Source organism: Chaetura pelagica, unplaced genomic scaffold, assembly GCF_000747805.2.
Source record: "Chaetura pelagica isolate M959 unplaced genomic scaffold, ChaPel_1.0 scaffold520, whole genome shotgun sequence".
Taxonomy (NCBI): Eukaryota; Metazoa; Chordata; class Aves; order Apodiformes; family Apodidae; genus Chaetura; species Chaetura pelagica.
Genome location: NW_009951812.1, coordinates 40083 through 49875, shown reverse-complemented (window position 1 = coordinate 49875; position 9793 = coordinate 40083).

Genomic DNA, 9793 nt, shown 5'->3' with positions numbered 1-9793 from the left:
ATTCAGTTATTTTTCTAATGTGCATCTCAGTGCAAAAGGAAATGAAATCACTGACAAACATCATCCGCTTCTGCGAAGCAGGGACCATGTTTCTCCTTATTCTCCTTGCTAGTTGGACAGACATTGCTTTTAGTTGACTTCCTAATAGCTGATATAATTACAGCCATTGGCAGTGATTAATCACTAGCTATTAGTGCAATCACACACTTGCCATGACCGTCAGGAGCCACTGAATCCAGCAATGAAGCTCAGGTTACCAGCAGCAAGGAAGGAAACTCACGTGGTTTTGTTTGCGGGCAATAAACTAACTGGATATATGGAACTAGGCAAGAGAAACTGATGCTGGTAACCAGATCTCTCACCCAGCTTGTTTTAAGCCTTAGCAAGATGACTATGCAATTTAACTTCTGCCTTAGACAGCTACAAAATCATCTGACAGAACTGTACCAAGTCAGGTCAAGAACTTGTCCTGAAAGGAAATCACCTGTAAAAATGGAGGTATAAAATAGGAAAGAATGGAGTGCCTATTTTTTTCTAAAAAAAAAAAAAAAGGTGGGGCCCTTCACTTGGACATATGGCTGCCCTCCAGAGATCAAAAGATCACATTGATTATACTGGGGTCTCATCTGGCCACCACTTGGTTTTATTTACAGGTCTACTTAGCATCCAAATACTTAAATATAATGTTAACCCAGTGTACAAGGCACAAAGGCAACTTAGGCACAAATACAAGTGTAAAATGACACAGAAATGTGCTGCCCTTGCATGTGTGTCCACCTACAGAAGTGACCTCTGCCTCAAAGGCACACGTAGCTCTGGGTACAGTTTTCCTCACACACTGTCCTGTTAGTAGGAAAAGGTGGATGGGAGCAGCAGTTCCTACCCCACTCACAGCTGCTGGTCCCCAACAGGCTCACTTCACTGAAGATCTACAGATTTTAGCATCTCTGCTTCCCAACTGCAGACCCAGAGGCAAACTACTCACAGATCTGCTGCGCTGGATTTAACTGAGGCTGTTTCTTTATTCTGCTTTTCTCTCTTCCTCCCATCTGTTTTTTTTTTGAGAAGAGCAATTAGTGTCTCCCCCAGTCTCCCTGGAAAGATACATTTTTGTATCTTTCTTGCCTCTGGACAAGAATTTCCCAGGACACCTTCCAGGGAGGACTCCTGGCTTGACAGCTAGTGAGCTCACACACCCCACCAGAGGCTCATCTGCGGGTTCCATGGATAGGATCTGACACAGCCAAAAATCTTCCACGTTTCCTCTGAACAGAGCACTTAGCATCTGTGCAGCCCTGGCACAGCAGCAGCCAGCCATGATTCAGCAAAGGCTGCTGGAGCTGCTGATGGGCTCATGGGGCTGCCAGCTCACAGAGCTGTCACCCTGCTTCCCACTGACCTGCCAGAGCTGGGGCTTCTCAGCACAAAGCAAGGCCAGGGGTTTCAGAGAAGGTGACAATCCTGCTGTCTGTCCAGGCTTTGCAAGAAGGACTTGAATGCTGTGCTGCTCACAGCTGGGCAGAGACAGCCCCTGCTCCCACTGAGCTCCACGTGTGGCAGGATTCAGCCACCTCAGAGCTGAAGGACTGGAGATGGGCTGGGGAGGTTGGAGTCATTAATTTTTCAGAGACAAGAGAAAGAGCTGCATTTTCTCTTACAAGGAAAAAAGCACCATCAAGAGCCACAAAGATCCAGCAAAAAAACCCCCACAACTGAGACCCCGAGAGCATCTGAAACCTGGCTGCAGCTCACAAAACACTCTGGATGCCCATTGATTTGGACAGAGGGGTTTTGGGGGCTGATGGCAGGGTTTGCTGTGGAGAGCAGAAGCATCTCCCAGCAGATGAAGCACCATGTCCCCCTGCCACGTCTGCAGCTCAACAGGCAGAGGAGCAGAATCACTTCACCTGAGCCACCCTGTGGAGCAGTTAGGGGTGGAGAAGAACGAAAACTCAAACTGTCATGAGCCAAGGGGCAGGGAAGGGGGTCCAGCTCCTGCCTGGTTCCCACAGCACCTTGCTTTAAGCTGAAGAAATGCCCACTCAACAGATGCCTCCCTCACAAGCCCTACCCCTCCTGTGCAGCTCATGGAGCATTTCCTACAGCTCCCCTACCAAGGCCTGGCAGGGATCTAAACCCATTACAACAAGGCTGATGAAATTTCATCAGCACCAGATAAGCAAATAAATAACATAAAGTGCACAAAGAGATTTAACGGGTAAGTACAAGTGAGCCATCACCACCATTATCTCTAAGCTGCAAAGCTCTCCCAGCAGAATGTGAAATAGGCCATATAATTATACAGTCCTATTTACCAGGAATGTCCTCTATAAAGACATTTTATGCATCTCCAATGGATGCTGAAGTTCATTCTCTCCTTTCTTTTTCATCCATCATGGATGTCAGCTAAAAGCTTTGCTCAGTCAGCACATGGTTTTGGGACACATCTGTCCAGCTGAAACCAAGAAGCAAACCTGAATTGCCTACATGCAAACCCCTTTTTATTCTAGTTCTAAGTCTCAGCTTTGCTTCAGGATTTCACTCAGGTAATGAATTCATGTGACTACAGAGAATTTAAACCTTATTAAAACTGCACAGTTTAGACTAGACTTTTTTTAAAAAAAGATGGTCTGAAAACTGCACATTGGAAAAACTACTTTGAATTTTGAAATAAGCCTATAGTGACAATCCTTTTTGTTTTCAAAGTGGGGGAAAGGGAAATCCCTCCTGGGGAAAAACATAACATTAAGGGGAAAAAAATGTTCTAAAAAACTCTAAAACCAGGCCCACCTTGAAGCAATGGTTCAGTAATGAATAATGACAGCAAGGGTAGCTGCACTGAGATAAGCTTTGGTAGCACCCTCTACATGACAGATAAAGCACAAACCCTCCTAAGGATCTTATCCATTTCCAGCAGAACTATTCTTGTTAACCAGGGACACTATCTAAAAAGCAACAGCCTATCCCATAAGTAACAGCTCCTCCAAACTTTTTCAACCCCCCAGCTTTCCCTGTCAGAGCAGAGCTGTATCAGGGCTCTGTGAGCTGCACAACAGAAGGGGGGGGGAAAGTTTTTATTTACAGGAGCAGGAGAAGCAGGCTGATTTCATAGAATCCCAGACTGGTTTGGGTTGGAAGGGACCTCAGAGATCATCTAGTTCCAACCCCCTGCATGGGCAGGGACACCTCCCACCAGCCCAGGCTGCTCCAAGCCCCATCCAACCTGCCCTTCAACACTGCCAGGGATGGGGCAGCCACAGCTTCTCTGAGCAACCTGTTCCAGGGTCTCACCACCCTCATGGTAAAGAATTTCCACCTCATGTCTCACCTTAATCTCCCCTCTTCCAGTTTAAAGCCATTCCCCCTTGTCCTATCACTCCACACCCTTATAAAAAGTCCCTCCCCAGCTTCTATGTAGAAATCTGTAGATGCCTGGTGATGCAGGCTCAGCACCTCTGGCGTTCGCTCTGTATGTGCAACCTAGTCAGGTTGGGCACAAACCCCCTTTGTCCAAGATGTGGGTTTAACTGCTGAGAATCCAGGCAGCTCCTGTCACCAAATGCCACTGCTTTGCTATTTGCAGCAGTGTCAAGATGAGACCCAGGCTGGCACACAGCATATTTCACTCCCAGGCTTGGAGATGCTTTCTCAATGATTAAGGATTATTGAGCAGTGGCCTCCAAACCCCCAGCTGCTTTTCAGAGCTGAATATTGCCATCCCCAGCCTCAGAGGTACAGATATTCCAATTGGCTGTAACCAGGGTGGGTGGAGGTATCTGTAGATCCATGGGCTGAGCAGAGAGTGTGCAGCTCCAGTGGCACATCAGGATCCAGGAAGTTCAGCTCAACATTGTGGTAACCAGGAGCAACGCTCACAGCATTTGAACAGCATTTCATGGCTGAACCGAGCCCCAGAACAGTCCCTGCAGGCCTGTGCTGCACAAAATGTTAGGGGCTAAAAGCCAAAAGAGCAATTAACATCCCAAAGGGCTCAAAGCACACAGGACCACACATCCAGAAAGAAGAAACCTTAATTGAAATGATGCAAACCCTTAACAGCCACTGACAGCACTGAAGTTTAGGTCAGGAAGTAAAAGCTATTAGTCAGCTCAAGGTACACAAAACATTTAAAGAGGAAAAAATTAATTTTCCTTGTGAAGTTTGGCAGGGATACTGAAAGCAATATCACTCCTCTCACAGGAGGTTGCAAGAGACCTGACAGTAAAGCCTATCAGCTTTATGTGACAGTTCCCACACGGCCTGCAAAACCACTCAAGGGTCCAGTGTGGTTTTGTCCATTATCCACAAGGGTCTTCGTGCCAGCCTGACCTTGCTTCCTCTGTAACATCCTGAGTCAAGACACCAGAGCCACCACCTCCCTGACACCATTCCACGTTTGTGCCCAGCAGAACTGAGGCAGAAGTTCAAGTATTGCTCTTCTTCCACCACCCATCCTGAAAATTTGTTTTCTAAATAGTTTATCAGGCTTGAAGGCATCAATAAAATGGTTTGGTCTGGTGCAGCAGCAGAGATAAAAGCTGGGGGGTACTGTGGAGAGTAAAGCCAAAACTGCTCATTTCATGGCAATCCCCCACCCCTGCACAACCCACACACCTGAAAACTGGTCCCAACAAAACAAGCACTGCAGCCTTGCTCCAAAGCCAACTGCAACAAGGGCTAAAAACACTATTTCACAAAGAAATGGCCACAGTCTATGCAAACCAGGATTAAAAAATAACATTAAATCAATACATCAACAAAACACATAAGAAGTTCCCAGCTAGAATACATTTAAGGCCTGTTCATAGGGCATAAACCAGCCTGGGGGGAGAAACTTCCCCTGTAAAGCAGCACATTCCTCCTGCCCGGTGAGCCCTCTGTGCTGCAGGAAGCCACATGGCACACACAGCCTCGTGCCCAGCCTGCAGCACCAATTCCTGCATAGCCAGCAAAAACAGACATCCTGGATGCCTTCCTGGAGCACAGTCAGGACACATCAACACCAGCACCAAGGCCCAGCAGAGCCCTCATTCTGCTGCTGCTCAGGATAACCACCAGCAAACCACATAAAAAGCCACCAGTGTTCTCTGCCTGGGAAGATTTCGAGCCCAAATTAAGTCAGGCAGCCTGAAGTCTTAATCCCTCAGCAAAAGGTTTCTCGTCAATGAAAGGTAAAGAAAACCAGAGCTGAAAACAACATAGCCTATTGAGAGTGACCCAGTGGCAGAGGGGGAAGAAGGCAGATGCTGGGCCGACACAGCTGTGCTTCGGCAGCACTCAGCCTTGCGTAATCTGTGCCAGACAACATCATTAGTGCTGCCACAAAGGAGCATGAAATTGTGTCCCCACAACCCTTCTGGTGCCAGGAGATGAGTGCTCCCACGATGCCTGGCCAGGGAGAGTGGGTCAGCAGCTGCACCCCACTCACCCATGGACCCAGCAGCACACAGGGCGACAATTGCAGCCCAGAGATGGACAGGACACAATCCCACAGCCACCGTTTCTCCACGGCTGGGGAATTATCCCCGATCGCAGAGGAAGAGGGAGAGTCTCAGCAATTCAAACTGCGCAGCTCCAGGGATCACGAGTCTGGGAACTAATGGCTCAATTTACATACGCTCAAATCCCAAAATAAACCAGGCGTTGGAAGATCTGTTTGCAGCTGGGTGTGGGGGTTACCAGCCATACGCTGGTAAGAAAACAGAGGAACAAGAAAATTCTGCAGAAGGTGAGTGCAATGCTTTGAGAGCTGGATTTGCACGCTTGTGCTCATGGCTGGGTCTAATCAAGCAGCTCCATCTTTCACACCAGCCACAAAATGTACAAGAAATCATAGAATTGTAACACACAATCATGGCCTGGTTTGGGTTGGAAAGGACCTTAAAGACCAGCCAGTCTCACCCCCTGCATGGGCAGGGACACCTCCCACCAGCCCAGGCTGCTCCAAGCCCCATCCAACCTGCCCTTCAACACTTCCAGGGACAGGGCAGCCACAGCTTCCCTGGGCAACCTGTTCCAGGGTCTCACCACCCTCACAGGGAAGAATTTCTTCCAATGTCTCACCTAAATCTCCCCACTTCCAGTTTTAAGCCTTGTCCTCTCACTACAAGTCCTTCTAAAATGTCCCTCCCCAGGCTTTCCTGCAGCCCCTTCAGGTACTAGAAATCTGCTACAAGGTCTCCCAGGAGCCTCTTTTTCTCCAGGCTGAACAATCACCCAGTTCATTTCCAGACAAGGGCAGATTAAAGACTCCAGATTAAAGACTCCCCAGTACTGTGTCTTGTGCTCAGCTGCAGCAGCATCTTCCTTCTCTGTTATTTAATCAGTAAGGGCAGCAAGCACCCACTCTTGTTACCTGAACAGGAAAATTCAAACATACATCAGCCAAGTGTTACCTCTGAAAGATGACCAAACACAAAACAGGATTTTGAAAAAAGCATCGTTCCATCTTAATTAAAAAGCAGTGACAGCCCTTTTGAAATAACAGCAGCCTGAAAGGCTGTTCATAATTTATAAGTAACTTCCTTTTCATCTTTGTACTTATCCAAGTACTTATCCAAGTACTGTTTTTCCAAGCAGCTGACAGAAGAAGGAATATGGATGGTGATCTCATTAATCGCAGGCACTGCCTAATACGCAGTGAGCTGAGAAATTACCTGGAGTTTCAAGTTATCTAATCAAGATGCTAGAAAAACTTTCTTCAGGTTCAAAGACAAATGCCTCTTAAACCAACAGGAGGGAGTTGCCAAAGAAGTAGCCTCAAAAATTCTTCTTTCTTCATTTTTTCCATGTTATAGTTTAAATGACTCCTTGGGAGCCTGGAACTTTTGACACCAATTCCCTGGGGGTAGAACTCCTTCCATGAAGATGTGAGATGGGTTTGGGTTCGTAGCAGAAGAGCTGTGAGGCACAGAAGACTAAACACAGCAAGATAGGTCACATTGGCTTCTTGCACACCCGTGTGAGACCTGAAGGTTCCTGAGGCCAGGCAGCAAACAACTCCCATACCAGTTAGTGACATATGACCTGGCCTGGAAAGCAGATGGGGAAATGGGAGAGGGGTAACACTGAGGGCTAAGAAGCCCCAGGCAATGAGATGCCATGATTCTGAAAAAACAGCATCAAAATGGAATGAAAAAGCTGGACTTAAAGACACAAGAGCTCAGGGAACTGTTAGTAAACAGCCCCTACAAATCTAACCTCTCCACAGCCAAGAGCTCCATGAGCTAACTGGGGGTGACCAGCTGGCAAAGGTCTCCAGGGCATGCTCATGGCTAGAGAAAAGCCAAGTGATACTCACGTGCTGACAAGTTCCTCAGCATTGGTGAGAATTAAACTAACAGAATTTGCCATCTCAAATCAGCTTAGGCCCAGCTCAGCAGCTGCCTCCAAGCAGGGTGGCAATTAGGAGACCAGATTATCCAGGCACACAACTCCAGCCCATGGCTTGAGCTGCAAGAGTAGCCGGGCTTAGGAGATGAGAAATGCTTCTATCTGCATCTCACTTCTCTGCTCAAATAAAAGGGCACCACAAATGTGGTGCACAAGACTGTGCACAAATGCACAAGACTGTGCTGGGAGTCTCCTGAGGCAACACACACACGTGTTTTGCAATCTGGAAATATTAACCCAGCTTTCTGGGTGCATTTACAGGAGGGCATCTCAGGGCAACCACTGTCTGGGGGGGTCAGCTCTCCAGATCACCCTTCTCATTCCATGCTACAATGCCAAGATCAGGCTGTCTCTAAGTCCACTAACTTTAGCCAGACTAAAGCTCTGCTCAGCAGGGCTTACACAGCAGCAAAAAAAGGAAGCAACAGTAGTTTTAAAGCTTGCCCTGTCTGTTCAGCACGCTCTTCAGGAATAGAAGGAAGAAAAGCCACTTTGGCAGGGATTTACAAGCCTCCCTTTGGATTTCTTCCCAGTCCCCTGCTAGAGTATCTTGCAGTTGTGCATTTCACAGAGCCACAAGATGGTCTATGGGTGGATACCTTCTTCCCTCAAAATCCCACTTGCTTGGGAAGCCTTTAAGCAGTTAACACAGAGCAGATCAAAGAGAAGGTGGGAGATCTTATTTACCAGCTAATTGTCTTTCACTCTTCCCATCCCAGGCTCAGCCCAACTCTCTGGAAATCAGAGCATCTTCCCTGCTGCTCTATGCTTTAAGGCAGGCTCAGCAGCCTTCAGGCTTGTACCAGTTATTATTCACTTAACAGAAGATGGTAGAAGCATAGTATTTCCCTGCACTGCCTTTCAAAGGCTGTGATGCATGCTGAGATGAGGCTGAATTCCTCTGCCTGGCAGCGAGGAAAAATCCTCACACAGTCCCACCAGTTGCTGGGGGAGCTGCTCCCCTGGTCTACCCATTCCCATCAAAAAGAATCCAGCAGGGAAGGAAAGACAGCACACATGTCAATGTGTTCTTAGTGTGGTACCTTCCAGCACAAGCAGAAAAGTACAACTAATGTGTGCCTGGATGGGGAGAGGGAAAAGAGGAAAGCTCCCAAAAATGCTGCTGGAGTCTTCATGAATCAGGACAGTCGATGGCACCACAGCGTTCTGTCCCATCAAAAGTCTCCCTCACCTTGGCTGAAATATTACACTGTGAGGAGGAAGAAATTGCTTTGCTGAGAGATTGCAGTGCCTAAAGAAAGACCAACAGATCCATGCCCACTAAATGATGGCTGCTGCACTCCCCTCTGTTGCTCCCATGGAACAATTACCAAGGATGTTTCCATGATAAGCAGTCAGGAACGTCCCTGTCACATGGCAGTTGGTGGTGAAGAAGCCAGGCAGGGCTCATCTGGTCTGTGGCCACTTGCAATCTACCACAAGCAGGACTATTAGTGTGGCCAGCAGCTTCTCACGGTTATCACAATTTTCTTCATTACTACAAGGTCAGAAACAAACAGGACTTACTTCATGCTCCAATGGGTACCACAACACATCCCAGGGCATGGAAAGGCTGACAGACACAGGATCACCCCCATTTCCCTGAGCACAGACAATTTGGGAGAGCACTGAGCACTGTCATGCCCTTCTTGGGTTCCAAGAGCTCCTGAAATGCAATTCTATCACTCAAAGAGCTGAAAATTACCCCAAAACTCACTCTTTATTAGCCAGACAGCAAACACCCCCAAAGCGAGTGTTAAAACACCCATGCTGGTTGATGAGACAGGGTGAAGCTGAGCTCTCAGGCACTCATTCCACCCAGCAGTTGAGTGATGTGATGATGTGCTAGATGCAGGTGTTTCCAGCAGGCTACTGAACAGCCATTCCTGGCAAGCAGCTCTGCTCCTCATCCTCACCTGAGCTCCCCAGCACTGTCACCATTTCACAACTCACTCCTCTGCAGCACAGCCATGTGCTGCAGGGCCCAGCAGAAATGACTGCCGGGGTGGCAATCAACGCTCTGCTGATTTCCTTTCTGGGCAGGCTTTCGTAGTGGCACAGTGCAACAGCATCCATTTGCTGCACCAGAGCCATGGGCTGGAGAAACATCTGAAACCTGGTGTGAAGATGGGATCAGGTAGAAACATTAAGCCATCTGTAGAGCACACACACCATCAGCACACTCTGCACTGAAGAGTTTATATACTGCATTTAAGTGCCAAATGTGCAGAGTCCACTACAAGGAGAGAAACCACTTTCCTCCCAGTCCCATTCATCTTTTTTTTTCTTTGCTGGAGGAGAAAACAGCCACCATCCACCTTTTCTGCAGTGCACAGAGCCAGGGCCCCCAGGGACACAGAGCAGGATTAAGCCTTCCTGTGCTGGGAAGGGCCAAATCCTG